The following is a 21,298-nucleotide window of genomic DNA, read 5'->3' as shown; positions in this document are numbered from 1 at the left end:
GGAATTGGCTCACACCATTTTGGAAGTTGACAAGTCCCACAATGTGCTGTCTGCACATTGGATAGTCAGGAAAGCTAGTGGTGCAGTTCTAGTCTGACTCAAAGGGCCCAAGAATCAGGAGCAGACCATGTAAATCCTGATCTGAGTCTGAAAGCCCCAGAACCAGGAGTGCCAGTCTGAAGGCAGAAGATGAATGCTCCCAGCTCAAGTTGAGAAGGTAGTGATTTTGCTTTTCTTTTTGCTACATTTTTGTTACATTTGGTCCCTTCACAGATGAGCTGATACTTAGCTACATTGGGAATGGCCATCTGCTTTACTGGGTTCACCAATACAAATGCTAATCTCTACCTAAAACACCCTACAGATACTCTCAGAAATAATGTTTTGTTAGCAACGTGGGCATCCCTTAACTCAGTCAAATTGATGCATAAAATTAGCCATCACAACAGAAAACTGCACTAAGAGACCTGACCAAACTTAAACCTAGCTTCTGCCTGCACTAAGGTATGACTCTAAAGGGATGAAGTCCCTTCAGTGCTGCCGAAGATGGCTGAGTCTTTGCGAAAGCAAACAGAATACTGACAATGAAATGTACCTTTTCCTAACTCACAATGCCTAACCATTCTCCACTCATTCCTCTACCATGACTTTCCATCTTCCCCAGAGCCTCTCGAGCCCTTTCTTGTTCCAGCTTTTTTACTTCCCTCTGGCCCCTTTTTTGTTCCCTCTCTGTTCTTCCTTTAAAATCCTCAGTCACTTTTGCCTTAGTTGCCCTTGGCCTCAGTTTATACTGGAGTCGTTCTCTCCCTCTGTCATAGTTTAAATAAAATCTGTTTCGTGATCTTCTATAATTTTTAGTGCTATTTCTCTTGGCTACTTCAATATGTTGGCTTCATAGGGAGCAGTGAATGAGCAAAGCTTGTAAAAAAGGTGGATGTTACTCCATTCATAATGTAAAGGGAACACGGGACAGAAGATGCTCACCTAAAGAGACAGGCAGCATGTTATCGTGTGTGCACACTGGTTCAGTATTCTCAGACCTTCTAGTTTTTTCAAGCAAAATCAGATTTTTTTGAAGTATGTCTGCCATACTTTTCAAATGATAAATTTGAAACACTATAATTTATACTAAATTAGTGAACACTATACCAAACACTATAATTTATACTAAATTAGTGAACACTGCATGCGTGTGCACATGCGCGCACACACACACATACACACCAAGTTTCCTCATTTGCTGTGGCAGGTCGTGAATGAGAATGTGTATGTGTATTTCTCAAAGGCCTCCCGGATTCTAAACAGCCAGAATAAGAAAAGTATTTTCTGTCATTTAATGTAAATTGCTAAGCTCACTGTTGCATAAACTGCTTGAGACAATATTGTAAGCGGAGTTACACATATGAGATACCTGTTCTGTGAACTAATGGAAGGATTCTATCTCTGGAGCTGTCAATTACCTTTCAGTCCTGCTAAACTCATTTGAAAAACAGTCTGTTTCCAAGGCATGGATTATTTGTCTGAATAAACGGCAATGTTATGTTCAACAGACACCATTCTGATAGTAGATGCCACCACAGTTATAATGTCACTGTTAATGGTAGGTAGCTACAGATTTTTAGTTTGGTTGCATTTGACAAAAACTAGAATGTTCTGTTTCCTTTGTGTTAAACATTTAATATCGTGTTTCATCACCAAATAAAAGATGAAATCACCCTAAGACAGCCATCTACATAAAACTACCAAAGCAAAATTTGTCCTAAATGTTTTATAGCTCCTGCTGAGGCTGTTTCTCCTTGTAGCCTTTTCTCTAAACAACTAAGTACTCCTCTTTCTTTCTTCTTTCTCTGCTTGTTTTTCCTTTTATGTCCTTTGCTATCTCCTTCTTCCCATTTCCATGGAAATTATATATTAATTAACATTCCATTTTATGTCATGTTGTCATTATACACGGGGCTTCCAGGCAAGATTTTACAATGAAACAGAAAATTTGGGGAACAAACTATACTCATTATTGGACACTGTGGTGCCTGCATGGTATGCATCCCACATGCCCCCACTGGGTAGCTTGAATAAATAAAACCATCTTCCATAAACCCATTGATAGGGGAGTCTCATTTTTTTTCAGTCAATCAGAATATTGGTTTTCAAGCATTTGAATCAGAGGGAAAACCTGAAATTTAGTGTAGTAATAATGGTGGGGAAAAAAATGTAAAGAAGAAACAAAGCTAAGGATTTGGTGGTGCCCATTTTTTGACCCTAAGAAAAAGCAGAAAATAAGACAGAGCTAGAGTAACTGTAGAGAAATATAGCTCTAGTCCTGAAGACATCACAAACCTGAGGAATACACCCTTATCTGGAGTTTGACCACACTTTTAATTATGTGGGATAGTATATAGCTTTTTGATTTAAGCCAGTTGGAGTTGAGTTTTCTAAAATTTGCATATAAAAGCATTTAATTGATATATTTTCCATGCAAAGTCATTTGGAAATTTTTAAATGTCCCCTTGGCCTATAAAGCCTCTCTAGGGTTTGACTGAGTATATCAATTCTGTCACTTACTAGACAAGTGGCTTTAAGTTACTTATAATTGCATTGTCTGAGCTTTTTCTTCTGTAAAATGGGTATTATGATATCCATTTTATAGAGCTGCTGGGATTATTTGATAAAATATGTAAATGATCAGAAACTATATAGAACACTTGGTTAGTGATGGTAGCAATAAGGAAAGAATCTAGGCTTGGTTGTCCATGAAAGAAAAATAATGGCAAAGAGTGGCAACGTTCCTTCAGATACTGCTCAACAGAGAAGAGTGTTTGCCAAGAAACTACTAGTCATCCTGTCTCCTTAACAAAGGCAGCTGGAATTCTACTCATTCGATAAATATTTGTTGTGACTATATGTCACCTACCATTCAAGATGTTAGAGAAACAGCAAGTGAACACACTGGGCAGCATTTTCTACTTTTATGACATTTTTTTCTTCTGATAGTAGTAGTCAATAAAGTGTACATAAAATGTATATAACATGCCAGATGGTGATGAGTACTATGGAGAAAAATCAAGCAGAGAAAAGGAATGGGTAATTTGCAGGAAGAATCAGTTTTACCCTAATCAAGGAGGTGTTCATGGAGAATGGGAAATTTGTGCAAGATCTGAAGAAGGTGAGTGAGTCCTGCAAATATCTGGATGAAGAACATCCAGGCTGAAGGTACACTGTGTAGAAAAAATCTGGGTGAGACTAGGTCAATTGAGCTCAAGGAATGCAAGGAGGCAAGTGAGCAGGCATGGATAAAATAAAGGATGAATAATAGGTCATGCGAACCTAAAGATAATAATCATCTGGGTAGTAACACAGAGACAAACACAATGTTGATGCCATTAAACATATGACTTAGCTAACTTCCTTTGTTTTGATTCCATTATGTAACATCTTTTTCTTGTTATTAAAATGTTTTAATATTTTTCTACTATTTTGAAAAGTATCAAATAGGAAAGAGAAGAAGTTTCCTCCCCACCCCAAGAGGAAAAAAAAAAAAAAAGAAGTTTCCTCCCCTACTGACATTGCTACAAATCCCCAATCCCAGGACACTCTATCCTTAACTCTTTCTTCACATGGTTGTAACCGTATCACTAAATGATATTCTTAAACCATTACTGCATAATTCAACAATTGTAGAATATTAACCCTTGACTTAGTGCTAAATTAGATGAAGTTTAGTGTACTTTTTCTGTTATTTCCTTTCCCCTCAGATAGTTAGATGCCTTTCTTTTACATCTTTTATAATTATATTTTAAAATTAAAGTTTAAAAATATGTCTTTATTTCTTCAACCAATAGCTAAAGACAGTATTTCTTGATTCTCCATTTGAAAAGTATGGCCTGTGAACAGCTCTTATCCTAGTCTCCAAACTCCCCTGCACTCCCCGACACATTCCATCTTCAAAATTGTGTCATCTGTATTTTTTTCTTTTATATTTTCAAAGCTGGTAACATTTACATGGTCTTTTGTGACTATAATTAATTTTGAAATCGATAAACATAACTTACTATTTACACATGATCCTAGCCAAAAGGCCGAGAAGCGATCATAACTTAACTATGTAAATATTCATCACTGATGATTACATTTTCTTTCATCTATGGATTTCTTCCATGGCTCTGCTTCTCAGATCCTAATTGTCCTGCTTTGTTCTCAAACAGCATATCTTTAGCTCCTTAATTTTTATTCCTTCCACTTTGATTCCTGTCAGTGTCTCTTGGGCCTATCCTAAACAGATCCTTGAGACCTTCCCTTAATTCCTACAATGGGTTGGATCCACTGTTTTCCTAACCCAAACTTCCTGTTCCAATCCCAACTAAACCTTCTTTGCCTAGAGTGTATACTTAACTTCCTTTAAAGATTTATATAGGAAGTAAACATACTGAGTACTTACAATTCTGAAGATGTCTTTATTGTGTCACATTGGAGTTTACAATTTTGCTCAATGCAATATTCCAAATGGAAAATAGGTTTTCCTCAAACTTTGGATGCTTAAAGCAATGGAGCAACTATCAATTGCTAAGTCTGATGCTAGGTGGACTCCTGCATCTTTAGACATATTTTTCTCAAAAGCTCGTCTTACCTTTTCATTTGGTTTGCTGGGTTCTGAAATTGTTCAGTGATATGTTTAAGAATGGAATATTTTCATTCATTTTGTGTAATTCAAAAATTGATTTCCACCTGAAGATAAAAGTCCAACTGCTCTCAAGAATTTATTCCATGATATCTTTCCTTATATTCTCTGTTACAACTTTCTGATGTTCTTTTAAGGATTTTATTTATCCATTTCAGAGAGAGAGAGAACAAGAGTGCACGTGTGAGTGAGAGAGGGGCAAAGCAAGAGAGATTCGAGCATGGGCTGAGTGAGCAAGGAGCCTGATGTGGAGCTCGATCTCACAACCCTGAGATCAGAACGTGAGCTGAAAACAAGAATCAGATGCTCAACCAACTGAGCCATGCAGATGCCCCTTGATGTTCTTTTAAGAAATATTATAGTTGGTTATTGGACCCTAGATTTATCTTTCATACTTTACTTTTGGCTCATATTTTATGTCTCTTAATTTTGTTTTTCTTTCTGGATTTTTTTTTCATAACTTCTCTTTTAAACCTGTTAATTAAAAAAAAATGTCAACTAAAATTTTTATTTAACTAAGAAGATGTTATAAGGTTGAGAACATATGCCCTAGAATCAGATTTTGAAGTCTAAATCCTGCTTTGCCACTTATTAGTGATGTGACATGTTATTGAACCTCTCTGTATCTTTGTTTCCTAATTGGCAAACTAAAGATAATAAGAGTTTCTACTTCCAAAGAGTTATGGCAAGAACTGAAAAATTAATTTACTAAAAGTTCCTGAGATAGTAATATGAGCCTCTCCTCAAAAAATATCCTGTATTATTACTATTTAGTTACTAACCAAATATTTATTAGGTCTTATTATATAAATCAGATATATTCTAAGTATTTTGAATACATTGAGAAACAAAACATCAAAAGTCCCTGATTTTGAGAAATTCACATTCAGTTTTGGAAAGCTAGAGAAAAATTATAATAAATAAATAAATTATATGTTAGGAGGACACACTGCTATTAAAAAACACTAGAATGAAACAGGAGCATGAGGAATTTCAGGTGTGTATGGTGTAAGGTGGGTAGGGACAGGGGCACAATTTTAAGTGAGATTGTCAAGGCAGGCCTTATATTCAAAGTGCTGTTTAAGTACTGACTTCAAAAAGGTTGTAAAATGAAAAGTCAGAAGGCATTAGGACAAAGGGAACATATTTGTTTTAAGCAAATGTTGTTTTAATGTTTCTCCTGATTTAGCATTTATCTCAAATATTTCAATTTGCAATGATATGTTACTATTAATGATGGCATTAAAATGAACTGGAATGGGTTTGGTAGATCTCCACTTTGTGCTTCCAGCATTTCCCTTAGCCTCGTCTAGGACAGTATGAGACCCATGAACACTGAATTTGGCATGAGGTTAATAGTGGGGATAATAATTACCTATCTCTCCCTTTCCAACTCTTTCCAGACTCAAAGTGACTAACAGTGACCTTTCAGGGCCATCATGCAGATGGTTTGTTGATGAAAGAAGAGCTCTTGGACAAGGACCTAGGAATTGCTCTGTCCTTAGGCTAGAAGGTGTGAGGGAAAGGCTTGATAATGTCTCCCCGCCTCACTTGCTTACTATGTGAGCAAACTGTGATACCTATTATTTGAGACACACAAGGCTAAGAAACTGGTCTGACATCAGGACTATGCACCAAGAATATCTACCCTTACACGTTATAGTTTATTAGTCAACCAATCAAAATAAAGATGTGTATTTGTAACTTACTTTGTTATCTTTCCAGTTGTCATTGAAATAATTCTGAAATAGAAAATAAGGGTCGTTTTTAGTAGAGCTATTCTATAAGACCACCATTATAATTAAACAGTTTGTAATAACTACATAAACAGTATCAAAACAGTGTTACTATAATAAAAACAGCATTTATGTAAAATAGTAATTAATAACATATTTCAAAATGTATATATTATTTTAAGAACATATTTTTATTCTGGTGTTCAGATTTAAACAGTAAATTCCATGGTCTCCTCACTTATAGGTGAATTGGTTAATATTTATATTAGAACAAGGGTCAGAAAACCAAGGACCACCTAACTTTTTTGTGCAGTCTATGAGCTAAGAATTCTCTATTTTAAATGGCTTGGAAATAAGAACAAAAGAATTCTATTTTGTACCATATGAAAATTATATAGAATTAAATTTCAGGGTCCACAAATAAAATTTTATTGAAATATGGCCCTAATCATTGATTTATGTATTAATCATGGCTGTTTTCCTACTACAAAGGCAGAGTTGAGAGGTTGCAACAGAGATCATGTGGCCTGCAAAGTCCAAAATATTTATATCTGAGCCTTTACAGAAAATTTTGCCAGCCCTTGCACTAGAGTTGCACGGCTTCCTGTAAGAATGGTCTTTTGCTATAAATTGATTTAAAAAAATCATCCCTGTGATATTGATTAATTCTTCCTTATAATATAAAAATGGGTGCTAAGATATAAAATTACTGATTGCAAATACGAGGGCCAGAACCTGGTTCTTGGTAGAGTCCCAAACTTAATGAGTTCCATCCAATAAGGCTTCTTGTATGTTAGACATTTTCTGCATCATCTAATGATTTCTTTTACAGGATGTTTTAATTTGCCGTTTTTCAATTACACTATTTACAGAAATATTCCAAGGCTCATTATCTATTTGAAAATTCACAGCTTTGAATTTACTTGGGATAAGGTTGTTATATTACCAAGCTAGTGAACAGGTGTTATATATACTACTGCAAGCTTGCTTAAGTACCATTATTCACGCACTATTTAAAATAAGAGTAGATCAACAATGTCTGCTAGGCATTTTGCAGAGAAATGTTTTTTATTTTCAAGAGTAGAGGTTAAAAAAAAACAATGAACTTCTTTGTGTGATGGTCTTCAACATTTGGGCCGGAGTGGGTTCAATACCATAAATATTCCATCTGTTTGATTGTGATCCCAGCTAATTTATGCTTAGCTAATTAAAATGAAGTGTGAAGTTGTGCTGTGATGGTGTAGATATGGTACCATTCAAACAATTGATTTAGATAATTAAGGAAAGCAAGTTTAGTTTGGGAACTAATGCTGAGGCCCAATGCACAGAGAAAAGCTGGAACAAGACTCACTTCAGGCATTCATTCTAACACAGGTTTAGTTGTGTTCAATTATCATTATCATGGCTTTACTATTAATCTATACAACAGCCCTTCAGGTAAGACTATCAACCATTTGAAGGAGGCACCTCTCGATGAGAGAAGGGGGGAAGCTATGGTAATGTGGTTTGTAAGAGCCCATTAAAGATTCAAATACAAGATTGTCTGATGATAAAACTCCCTTTTGTTCTTCCTATTTCAGCTCATTGACTCTTTTATAGATTCATCCATTTATGTAAGTAATGTTTGGGGCCCACACATCAAAGATTTAAAGTACCTAACCAGTTTTCCAACAACCATCAACAATTGATTCATTTAAATTCTGATTTTAATAGTTTACCTGATAAATTATAAATGTTATCAGGGAGTTTTGGAGTTTAAACTCATTTTTTAATGGAAAGGAATGAAGTATAGAATTGTATATAGATGGAGTTATTTTTGGTGAGAATAGCTTTTAACACTCCTCAAATTACATGTACTGCAAGCCAAAAAAAAAAAAAAAAAAAAAAAAATCATCGTATATCTCTCTGTTAGAGAAAGGAACAAAAAAGAACATTAAGATAAGTTCTTAAGAACATCTTAACTGAGGGCTTACTTGGAATTCAAGAAGCAAGTAAAAAACATTTGAATGCATTTTAAGAGATAATTGCTACCAAATAATTTATGGGTGAAGAGCAATACCCAAGGAGAAAATACCACTAGTTATAACCTAGTAAATTAAAACCAAACAGTCTACACGCCTGGTATCGTGTTTAAGATTAATTGGATCATAGCAGAAAGTGCACATTATGAAGATCAAATACTAAGGGAAAAGTCATAAAGTTTGAAAACATATCAGGGTATCTTTATATCTGTGGATGCCTTTTATTTATTGTCAATGTAAACAGATGTTAATGACATTGTAAGATCTGGAGAGAACTAGAGAGTGAGAGAGAGAGACCAAGAGAGAGAATTTCCCTGAAGATAAAGGAGAAAAACAAGCAACAGAAAATTGTATATCTTACATTCACAAAGAGCATACTTTTCTAAAACCAAAATTTGTTTATTTTCGTTGCATTAAGACTAAAATCTCATTCCAAACTTGAAGGACAAAGTCATGGGATGGTGTGAGGGGGGAAGGATGAACAGGGAGGGGAAGTGGTTTGGATTATTGTATCTATTTATTAGCTAATGATGTTACATTTAGTTCTCTAAGGAGTACAATTTTCTTTGAATCATGTTAGTTAGAATAAAACACCATGGCCTTAATGAGGTGTTGCTGTAAAAATGATGATTTAAAGAATGAATAAAAAAGAACTACTTAACTCTTGTTTAGGACTCTTGAATATTTTCTCCTTTATTTTTCTAGTGAATACTGTCTCCTACTCCTTGGAGCTCCCATTACTTAAATCGCACTGAATTACTGAGAAGTCTGTCTTATTCCAGATAATAAACTCCGTCAGAGTACGAACCATACACACATCTTAGTATGTCCTTATTATTCAATATATATTTAAAGAGTACAAAACTCGAAGGATGTGTTTGAATGTCCACAATCCACTCAGAGTAACTCTGTTCAACCATGGTCCTGTGTGCATCTTGAACTGGATAATTTTTTGAATTGAGGCCTGTCCTGTGCTTCATAGGTTGCTTAGCAGTATGCCAAAGCTCTACTTACTTGATGAGGGTATCACCCTCTTCTGGTCACAAACTAAAAAAAAAAAAAAAAAAAAGTCTCTAGTTATTGATAAACATCCTGGGGGCTAGTGAGGAACAGTGAGGCTGGAGGCAAATAAAATCATTCCCAGTTGAGAGCTTCTGAGTTAAAGAATTAACATTCTAGGGGCAGCCCAGATGGCTCAGCGGTTTAGCGCCTGCCTTCAGCCCAGGGCCTGATCCTGGAGACCTGGGATTGAGTCCCATGTCAGGCTCCCTGCATGGAGCCTGCTTCTCCCTCTGCCTATGTCTCTGCCTCTCTCTCTCTGTCTGTCTCTCATGAATAAATAAGTAAAATCTTTAAAAAAAAGGAATTAACATTATAAGACATATATTTAACATTATAAAACATATATATTTAACATATATTATATATATACACACATATATACTCTACTGTACATACACTAGAGTGTAGGTAGGGTAAAGAAAATATCCACAAATGAGACTAAACAGTAGCACCTGGTGCTCTGAGGAAACTACCTGAACCCACCCATGACCCAGAGACCCTGGAGGTTTCTACATATCTCTGGGGAGAGGGAAGTATATAAGCACTAAAATACCTTTGATTCTTGGGAACCCAAGATGTTTCTTGGGTGGAATTCCATCCAAAGACCACAGTACAAAGAAGGAAAATCTATTTACCAACAGAAAACAGTTAAGACCTTGTTTGAGAGGATTAGGAAGCACCATTTGGTGGCTGTGGGCATACTGATGGCTTGCAAGGAGTAAAGAGGAAAAGAAAAGGGCCTGATGGTACAGTGAAGTGACAGTGGTAAATGAAAAGTTATCAAGGGTCTAAGATCAAGGAAAAGGAAGAGGAGGCCATGAGTGTGAAGGCAGCAGGCACAGTAAGAAGATGAGATAGTACAGGCAGTCCACAGGGGCTGAAATGGATCTGAAATCTCACAAAACATTTCAGTATTAGGATCTGCATCCTGAAGGAGCACAATGGTGTAAGCACAGGTAAAGGCCCCAGGTGTTAGCACATCTTTCATAGACCCCCAACAGTTTCTTCAGGGGTGCCACAAGGAGAAAGAAAATTTGAACAGGAGGTGAATGGAGATTAATTCCGTATAGTTACACAACTGAGGTTGCCAAAGAGCAGAATTTGCGACCATTGCACTTAGAATTTATCCCAATGATGCAAAGATTGTTAAATATTAGGTAATATGTCAATGTACTTAATGGTAGTAATACATCAAAAGAGAAAATTATGTCATTTCAGTAACTACAGAGACTTGTTCTATGAATTAACACTCCTTTATGATTAAAACAACAAAATCCTTATAACTCATTTTTTGAAGGTAAATGACTTATACCAATAAAAGATATCCAACAAAACTCTATAGCAAACACCCTACTTAGAGGTGGAATATTAGAAGTGTTGCCTTAAGAGTAATCCACAAACGGCTATCTGGGTGGCTCAGTTGGTTAAGCATTTGCCTTTGGCTCAGGTCATGACCCCAGAGTTCTGGGATCAAGTCTCTCATCGGGCTCCCTGATCAGTGGGGGAATCTGCTTCTCCCTCTACCTCTACTTCTCCCCCACTGCTCATGCTCTCTCTCTCTCTCTAATAAATAAAATCTTTTAAAAAAGTATTCCACAAAATAAGGATTCACTCTCAAACCTTAATGTTATTCAAAATTTTACTGAAGTTCAAAATATGTGATAAGAAAAGAAAGACCAATAAGAACAATAAATGTAAGAATCGTAAAGGAAAAAATCCATTTTTTTTTGGTATTTTCTTGTTTTTTGTTTGTTTTGGGTTTTTTGTTTGTTTTTTTAGATTAATACAGGATGGGCACTGAAATTTTTCACAGGTGTGAAGAGTTTAGGTTCTTTTCATGTGATTCAGCCAAGTAAGAGTTTACTGAGCTTTTCTCTATGTAAGGTATGCCAAATTCTAAACTAGATACTAAACGGAGAAAGTAAAAAATGTAAACAAGTACTATCCTCTAAGATTCCATACGGTGTGGGGATTAAAGGTTTCAGGGATTAAGATCTAGAGTCAGAAGGAGTTCCCAATCTTAGTTTTGTCACCTTAGTAACTGAGCTCATTGATCAAGTTAAATAACTTCTTCAAGTCTCAGTTTCCTTAGGTTAAAATGAGAATAAGGATGATTCATGAACACATTTTTGTCAATCTTATTGTTTAAATTACTAACATTAATTCAAATCTCCAACCCCTGCTATATTTATACAATTTTCTTTTGTATTTATTATACTATTTCCAACACAAATTTTAAAGCCAGTGTACAATTTCATTTTCACTTTATTAGAGAAATGCAAGTTAAAACAGAAATGAAATACCACTATACATCGTTTAGAGTGGTCAAAATCCAGAATACTGAAAACACCAAATAATGGTAAGGATAAGAAGTAACAAGAATGTTCATTCATTATTGGGGCCAGGGAGAGTTGGAGGGGGGGCACAAAATAGAAGACAATTTGGAAGACAGTTTGATGGTTTCTTAGAGAACCAAGCATACTCTTATCATATACACCAGCAATCACACTCCTTGGTATTTATCCAAAAGAGGCGAAAACTTAGGACCACACAAAACCTCCACATGAATATCTATAGCAGATTTATTCATAACTCCTAAAACCTGGAAGCAACCAAGATATCCTTCAGTAGGTGAAATTCTGGTACATCCAGAAAATGAAATGTTATTCAGTCCTAAAAATTAGTGAGCTATCAAGTCATGGAAAGACATGGAGGAAACCTAAGTACGTATTACCAAGTGAAAGAAGCCAATCTGACAACGATTCCAACTATATGACATTCTGGAAAAGGCAAAATCATAGAGATGATAAAAAAAAAAATCAATGGTTGCCAGTGGTAGTGGAAGAAGGTAAGGGATGAACAGGTGAAGCACAGAGGATATTTAAGGGAGTGAAATTACTCTGTATGATAGCATAGTAATGGCTATATGAATTTGAGCAAAGCCACAGAATGTACAACACAAAGAGTGAATCCTAATGTGAACTATGGATGTTGAGTGATCCTAATATGTTGATGTGGGTTCATCAGTTATAACAAATGTACCACTCTGGTGGTGTATACTGAGGAAGGAGGAGGCAGCAGAAAGTATCTGAGAAATATCTGTATCTTCCTATCAATTTTGCTATGAATCTAAAACTACTCTTAAAAAATACAGTCTTAAAAAATATATCTGTGGCAGAGAGCAAACAATAACCAACGCTGAAAACCTTCAAATGGCCATGTCAGCAGGCAATGGGGTGTCCAGGACCCAGACACAGGCCATTTTCACTAAAATACTAATTGTAAGAGAATGCTCAGTGTGAACTAGTTGCTTATTATTCAGTGGCACTAATAAATCAAAGTATCCAATGACAGCTGTGAAAAATTATATTTCTCTTTTATAAAAAAGTTCACAGAAAAATGTGAACAGTTGGCAAATTAAAAAAAAAAATAGTTGCAAATCAAATTGCAGCAGATTTTGTGATTTTGACCTTTCCTTCCCTACTCCCCTGCCACCTTAAACTGGTAAAACATGCCTAACACTTATAGAAAATCCTGACAAGACCACATTAAAGGAAGTGATTTCCTTCCCTCCTAGTCCCTTTAAACACACACACACACACACACACACACACACACACACAATATACACAATAACACAATCAATGAAATACTAGTTTTTCCAGCTAGTCAATTTCCCTTATACATGTTTCATTCCAAAACCAAACATTTGGCATTATTTTGCTTAGATGGTTATTTTCACATCTTTTATTTCTAAGCATCATTGCTAGGAAAAGAAAATAGATTATAAATTACTACCTCTGAGTCTATGAGTTAATGTACTTCTATGTTATAAAAGAGTGTTGTCAAGTGTTTCTTTTGTCATTGTTCCATTCTATAAAGAACTTGAGTAAGTGAATCACTTATGAGAAAGACAAACACAATTTGGCTATTCAGCATTAAATTTAATTTTAGAGAATTAAGCAGTTATTCATTTAAAAACTTTTTTTTTAAGAGAGAGAGAGAAGACACATGCGTGTGAATGGGGAAGGGGGTAGAGGGACAAAGGGAGAAGGAGAGAGAGAATTTTAAGCAGGCTCCATACCCAGTGCAGAGCCCTAATTGGAGCTCAATTTCATGACTCTGAGAGCATGACCTGAGCCAAAATCAAGAGCTGGATGCCTAAATGACTCAGCCACCTAGGTTCCCCTCATTTAAAAACTACAAATGAGAGCATACTGTGTTCCAGAGACAATACCAAAAGCACAAAGAAAACTTAAAAAAAAAAGCTTACCCTTTAGGAACACACAACAGAGTAATAGAGGAATTAATATAACTCATCCCAGCCTATGTGGCAATATACAATATGCTTATTAATGCAATGTGTACAAGAACAACTAGAAGACATCTGAATTTAGCTACCAGAGGTGAATGGGAAATTGAAAGGGAGACATGGTCATGATAAAATGGAGATAGGATAAATTGTACAGAGAAGAGTGAGCCATGCAGTAATTTGGAAACCTGAGATAACTCAATGCTACAGGCTCTTTGGCTTTACTGGAGAACAACGTATAAAATGATTATGCTATGATCTGAATGTTTGTGTTCTCCCAAAATTCCTATTTTGAAATCCTAACTGGTATTAGTTGATGGGACTTTGGAAGATGCTTAAATTCAGAAGGTAGAAGACTCATGAATAAAATTAGTGCCTTATGAATGAGGCTACAGAGAGAGCAGTAGCCCTTTTCATCATGAGAAGACACAATGAGCAGGTGCTGGCTATGAACCAGAAAGAAGGCCATCACCCAATCATGCTGGTACACTGATCTTGGACTTCCAGCTTTCAAAGCTGGGAAAAATAAATTCCTGTTGTACATATGCCATCCAATCTGACTTATTTTGTTATAGCTGCCTGAAGGGACTAAGACAGGCATCAGCGGATGAAGTTAGCTCACTTCTACTAATTCTCCGACTCTCAAAGTGAACACATTTTCCCCGAGAAACATTGACCTCTCAATTTAAGTTCCCCATATATTCTTCTTCCAGTTCATCTTTAATCATAACAGAATTATTATGGCTTCTTTAATTGTCCTCGAGAAAGTGTAAATGCCATGAGAGCAGGGGCTATGCTGTCTTGCTCACTGATGATTCCCTGTACGTCCACAGTGTCTGATAGGAGTTCAATAATATTTCTCAAATCCATCAGTGGAAAACAGAAAGAACAGGTCTTGTAGTAACAAGATCAAAAAGTTATACATAGACTTTTATTGAAGGTGATAAAGAGTGGCTAAGGATTTGCTTTCTAAACAGATCATTATTAAGGGGCTCCATAAGGGGAAGGAGGTGATAGGAACATTAAACAAAAATTAGGGAATTAGTTCACACACTAGAAAGAGCTCAAACAGTACAAGGTAATAACAGATTAACATTGATACGAACAAGCAAAACAAAGGGTCTTTGTGTAGGGATTCTAAGCTCCCACTAGGAGTAAATGTGTCTGCTAGTGTATTCCCAAGGGCTACAGAAGTGCCTGAAACATAGAGGACACTTGCTAAAAACACTGTCAGATGAACGAATAAAAACAATAGCTGACATGTATCAAGGTTTTACTCTGTTCTGTTTCTTATCAGTTTTTATCCTTATCATTTTCTATTTCTACCCACAACCCCTTGCCCAAAGAAACTCAAAGGAAAAAAGGAAGAAAAATATGCACAAATTTCCCCAGCAGGGTAAGATTGGAGCTGGGATTTCAAACCAGAGATGTCAGAATCCCAAACTTGAGCTCTATCCTACTGATTTAAGTATGGATGTCCACCATATTTTTATTTTCCTATATTAAACTTTATCACTACTTATCCCTGGATAGGTTTAAGCATTACTGAGTGTATTAGGGTTCTCTAGAGAAACAGAACCAATAGGATACCCAGAGACATGTAAGAGGAGATTTATTATAGGAATAGGATTACACAGTTATGGTGGCTGTGAAGTCCTAAGTTCCTGTCCACACGCTGAAGAAACAAGAAAGCCAGCGGTGTAGTTCCAATCTGAGTCTGAAGGCCAGAGAACCAGGGAAATGAATGATGCAAGTCCAATCTGAAGGAGCAAGGAACACTGATGTTCAAGGACAGAAGATGGATGCCCCAGCTCAAGCCAAGAGAGCAGATATACTCTTCCTCTGCCTTTTTGTTCTATTCAGGACTGGATCATGTCCACCTGTATTGTGAAGTGAATCTTCATGACTCTGTCTACTGATTTAAATGCTAATCTCTTCTAGAAACACTGTCACGGACACTTTCAAAAACAGCACTTTACCCACTATCTGGGCATCCTTGAGTCCAGTCAAATTTTATGACACATAAAATTAACATCACACCCTCTTATATTTTTGTGGGCACTTTCTAATTTACCATGCATCTGCATTGCCTACTTTTCTAGTTACTAATGCTGTATAGCACATCATCACAAAATGTGTAGGTTAAAATGATAACATTTATTTTATTCATTAATCTGCAAGTTGGGCAGGCTTTAGCAAGGAAAGCTCCTCTCAGCTCCTTTTGGCATCAGCTGTAATGCTGAGATTATCTGAAGCCTTACTCATTCATATGTCTGGCTGGCACTGAGTCCGTAGCTGGGACAACTACGTATGATCTCTCTGGGTGGCCTGGGTTTCCTCATAGCATGGGGGCTGGGTTCCCAGGGTAAACATCTGGAGACACAGAGAGAATAGGGAGAGAAAGAGAAACATATCACCTTCTGTGACCAGCCTCAGAAGTCATACAGTGTCCTTCTTGCCACATTCTATATTCTATTCATTAAAATGACCATTACAACCAGCCAATGCTCAAGGCAGGTATTAGTTTCCATCTTTTGACTGAGAAGTTGCAGGGTTTTAGAAAGGCATGCAGGATCAGAAATATTACTGTGGATACTTTTAAGAATACAATCTGCCCCACCAATGGCAGTATGATTGAGAAATTCCTTTAGAAAGTGGATTTAGGATTCTCTGTATTTAAGGAAAGGAGGAATTCTTTGTTAGTACTGAGAATACTGGTAATTTATGTTTATTACTCACTTAGTGCTGGTACTCACTTAATTCTTATCCCAAACCTGTAAAATAGATCCAGTCATCATCTCCATTTCACAGTTGCAGAAATGAAGGCATAGAGAAGTGCAGTAACTTGCCCAGTGTTGCACAGCTTGTCAAACGATGGAGTTGGCAGTCAAGCCCAAATAATCCACTTCCACCCTTAGATACTATACTTAACTGACTTTTTAAGACAAATCATGGGGAAAAATAGGTTTTTCTGACTCTATAGACTATTTTGACAGTTTGATCTTCTTTCCTCACATACACATTCTTGCCATTCACATGTTCTAGACTTTAGAAGCTCGTTTTAGTTTACTGACAATGTAGATATCTACAAAGAAAAACCCCATTAAGCAGCTGAATTTCATTTATTTTGGCAGAAACCACCATTCCTCAGGAAGCATTAGCAGCAAACATACACTCAAAATAAGAACAAATAAAAGTGTAAGATGTGCAGATGGAGTATAAGATACAGTTGAAATGTTTTTCTAAAACAAAATTTGTTTTTTCACTATTGATTTAAACTATTTTCGGGATCCCTGGGTGGCTCAGCGGTTTAGTGCCTGCCTTTGGCCCAGGGCGTGATCCTGGAGTCCCAGTATCAAGTCCCACATCAGGCTCCCTGGATGGAGCCTACTTCTTCCTCTGCCTGTGTCTCTGCCTCTCTCTCTCTCTCTCTGTGTGTGTCTCTCATGAATGAATAAATAAAATATTAAAAAAACAAAACCATTTTCTTTGTAACCTGACCATCACCTATATGAAAATAACAGTATATGCTAAGGGAATAGTCAAAGGAAATTTGATTGAGATAAAATTGAAATAGCCTCAATTTCTTCTTGAAGCACTGCTCATGAAGGCATCAAATATTTAGTCAAATCTTCAGAATTAATTTTGGGTGGCCTCAGTGCAACATTTGCCAAACACAAACATTTAAAAAAAATTCTAGCCCTGTGGAATTGTCTCTTATCAGAGCATCAAAGAGACACATTATTAAGACTATTAAAATCTGGATAATTGGCATCATTGAAAAATAATGTTAACTTTCTAGTTTTTCAGCACTGTGATCATCATCATCATTATTATCATCATAAAATTCATTTAATGTCTGTCTTTTTACAGCTGATACTTGTATAAAATACAGATGAGTAGTCCTTAACTTCTAAATTCTAACCCACAAATTATACAATAGATATTGTTATCTGTAGAAATTTTGAAAGATTCATGATGTTTATGAGCATGTTTTTGAAACCTGATTTTTGACATTGGTATGCTGACAAGAAAAAAAGACTAAGTTTTTGTCATATTGTTAGTATACAGTCTGATTACTTTATTCGCAGTATATTATGTGCTCAGCGTTAACAATTCATCTTCTGTGATTTGCTATCTTAAAATTGATGTTAAATATATTGTTTTAATTTGACACAAAATTGTTATGTTAAATGGGTTACCATAGTTTAACATATGTTGGTTGTATTTCAAAATGATTTTGCCCCCTTTAAAATGTCAAACTGTTGAGTCATTTTTAGAATATTTCAGTAATTCACTCAGACAACTTGGGTTGTAGATGAGTTGGATAATAAGAAACAGCTGGATCAGCTATTCTGCTATCAGGAGATACCATCATAAAAGAGAGAGGTTTATAGATGCAAGTTCATAAAATTTTAGAAAAAAAAAAAATTTAGAATACTAAGTACCACAAAGACTATATGACCAAACTATATATTTTATAATTGAGAAAAATGGAGTCAATAAAATGACTTCTCCAAAGTCACACACCTAAGTTAGTGTGTATTCAGCCCAGAATCCAAGTCCTTGTTTTTCCATCCAAAGCATCTTCTATTCCACCTTGCCATCTGGATAAATATATGAGATATGATATATGATATATATATGTTTATATATTATATACATATATATATATGTTTTAGGAAAAAACAAAACATATGGTCCTTCTAGTATGACTTTACTTGCTCTGAGCAAAACAAACAACAAAACACATATACTGTTCCAATGAGATATTAACTCCATGAAAAAAAATAAAATAAAAATCTGACAAAGTTAACTCCAAAATTGTAGTTACTCCCAACAACAGAGTCTGGCCTTTAAAAAAACCTGGCTTTTTGTTTTTGTTTTTTGCAGTATAGGCTTTTGATGCTTAAAAGTTGCAGTGTGTTGAATAGTGGCCACACAAAGATAAGAAGGCTTAATGCCAGGAATTTTTAAATATTGCCTTATTGAAAAAATAAATTAAAAAAATATTGCCTTATTGAGAACAAGAATCTTTGCAAATGTAATTGAACAAAGATTTTTGAGATGAAGGGATTACTCTGAAATCTGGGAGGACTGTAAAGACCATCACAAATATCATTATAAGAGAGAGACTGAGGGAAATCAGACACAGAGGAGAAAGTAAAATGAAGATGGAGGCAGAGATTGGAGGCTTGTGGCCACAAGCTTATTGTATTAATCAGAATCCTCCAGAGAAACAAAACCAAAAGATGTGCATACACGGAGAATAAGACTTATATTAAGGAACTGGCCCATGTGATTGTGGAGAGTTGGTGAGTTCAATATTTTCTAAGGGAGGCTGGCAGGCTGGAGACTCAGAAAAGAGTTGCAGTTTGAGTCCAAAGTGAATGAGGCTAGAGAACCAGGAAGAACCCTTATTGCAGATAAAATCTGAAGTCAGAATTTCCTCTTCCTCAGGTGACATTCTGTTTAGACCTTCAACTTAATTGGATGAGGCCCATTCACATTATGGAGAGCAATCTGCCTTACTTAAAGTCCATCAATTTAAATGTAAATCTCAACCCGAAACACCCTCATTGAAACATCCAGAATAACATTTGATCAAAACTGGGTACTGTGACTTAGCCAAGTTGACATACAAAATTAACTCATTACACTCAGCAACCACTAGAAGCTAAAAGAGGTAAGGAACAGATTCTCTCCTAGAGCACCTGATAGGAGCATGACCCTACTGTATACTGGATTTGACCTCTAGACTGTGAAAAAATAGGGTTCTTTTGTTTTTAAACCACCAAATTTGTGGCGATTTGCTATGGTAACCTCAGGAAACAAATGTAGATGTGTTTTATATTTTCTAGTAGTTTGATTTTTTCTTTATTTGTGTGTATGTGTGTTTTCTTTTTCCTAAACCAGGCATATTTTATTTTAAGATTTTATAGGAGAGAGAGAGCATGAGCCAGAGGGAAGAGCAGTGGGAGAGGGAAAAGCAGGCTCCCCGCTGAGTAGGGAGCCAGATGCAGGGCTCAATCCCAAGACTCTGGGATCATGATCAGAACCAAAGGCAGACACTTTACCGACTGAACCACCCAGGCACTTGAACCAGGCATATTTTAAAAATTAAAACCCACTATATAAATCTCTAAGTATGTGATGTAAAATACCCCGGGGTACTTAATATTCCAGTCCCTATAAATTTCTGTCCCATTACATTAACCACTGCTATTTTATAAGGACTTTTAATTGTAGTAAATAGGAGTCTAAATGCCTTTGGGTAAAAATGAGTTAAAATACACTTCCTAAAGAAAATGTTCTTAATTATCAAAACTTATATAAAGCAAAGCGTATGAGGAAGTTTATTTTAGCTTAGAATAAACCGAATGTCTAATATCTCAAGTACAAATATGACTACTTTAGACTGAAATAACAAGAAGTAACTCTTTAGTTTGACCCATTTGGGGGGTCATTTCTCCCACTTGCTTGTTTTGGTCAAGTATTTTCCCCTTTCTGAGCCACTGTTTTCTCAATACCTATTTTAAAATCATAATAAGGATTAAATGTGGAAAATAGCACCATTGGATAAATTGAAGTTGATCCTAGTTAAAATCCATAGGTGGAAAGCTATATCTTTTTCTCTCACACACACTGCCCCCAATATTCATATATTGGTTTCCTACTTAGGATAGTGCTTAGCACATATTAAATGCTATTTGTACATTTGTCAAATAATTAAACAACTTCTTTTGAACTGTAACACTTAAATTAAAAATATAATAAAATGAATTAGGAATAAATTCTACAAGAAGCAAAGTGACCATTTAAACAGTAGTAAAACTTTATTTATAGTAACCACAGAACAACTAAATACACTGAGATGTAGATATCTTTAAGAATTTGAAAATATAATATGATAATGGTGTTCCCTCCTACCAAAATAATCTATAATCCAAGTCTAGTCTAAATTTCTATGGGAATTCCTGAGGGGCTGTAGAGCTAATTCTAAAATTTAGATTGAACAGCAAAATTTCAAGCATAGCAAAGGTAATCCTAGAGAAAAACAATCTGGGAGAACTTCACTGCCAGATAAAAAGTGTGTTATAAATCTATAGTAAGTAGAGAAATCACAACCATTATGCATTGCTGGTGGGTATGTAAAATGGTATAGTCACTTTGGAAATACAATTTGGTAGTTCTTTAAAAAGTTAAACAGAATTGGGATCCCTGGGTGGCGCAGTGGTTTAGCGCCTGCCTTTGGCCCAGGGCGCGATCCTGGAGACCCAGGATCGAGTCCCACGTCGGGCTCCCGGTGCATGGAGCCTGCTTCTCCCTCTGCCTGTGTCTCTGCCTCTCTCTCTCTCTCTGTGACTATCATAAATAAAAAAAAAAAAAAAAAAAAAAAGTTAAACAGAATTACCATATGACTTATGAATACCTCCATACATACAATACCTACATACGTATCCAAGAGAAATGTGCACACAAAAACCTGTAA

General features: G+C 35.9%; 1 long non-coding RNA gene across 47 annotated transcripts in view; it reads right to left on the bottom strand.

Annotated features, from left to right (window-relative positions):
- LOC144320990 (uncharacterized) overlaps window positions 1–21,298 on the bottom strand; it is a 369,611-nt gene that overhangs the window by 125,163 nt on the left and 223,150 nt on the right. For all 47 annotated transcript variants that reach the window (XR_013386617.1, XR_013386616.1, XR_013386615.1 and 44 more), the window contains one exon: window positions 6,385–6,417. This is a non-coding gene — a long non-coding RNA (uncharacterized LOC144320990). The remainder of the gene's footprint in view (window positions 1–6,384; window positions 6,418–21,298) is intronic.

Source organism: Canis aureus, chromosome 9, assembly GCF_053574225.1.
Source record: "Canis aureus isolate CA01 chromosome 9, VMU_Caureus_v.1.0, whole genome shotgun sequence".
Taxonomy (NCBI): Eukaryota; Metazoa; Chordata; class Mammalia; order Carnivora; family Canidae; genus Canis; species Canis aureus.
Note: the sequence above shows the minus strand (reverse complement) of the source record. Positions and strands in the feature narration are given on the sequence as shown.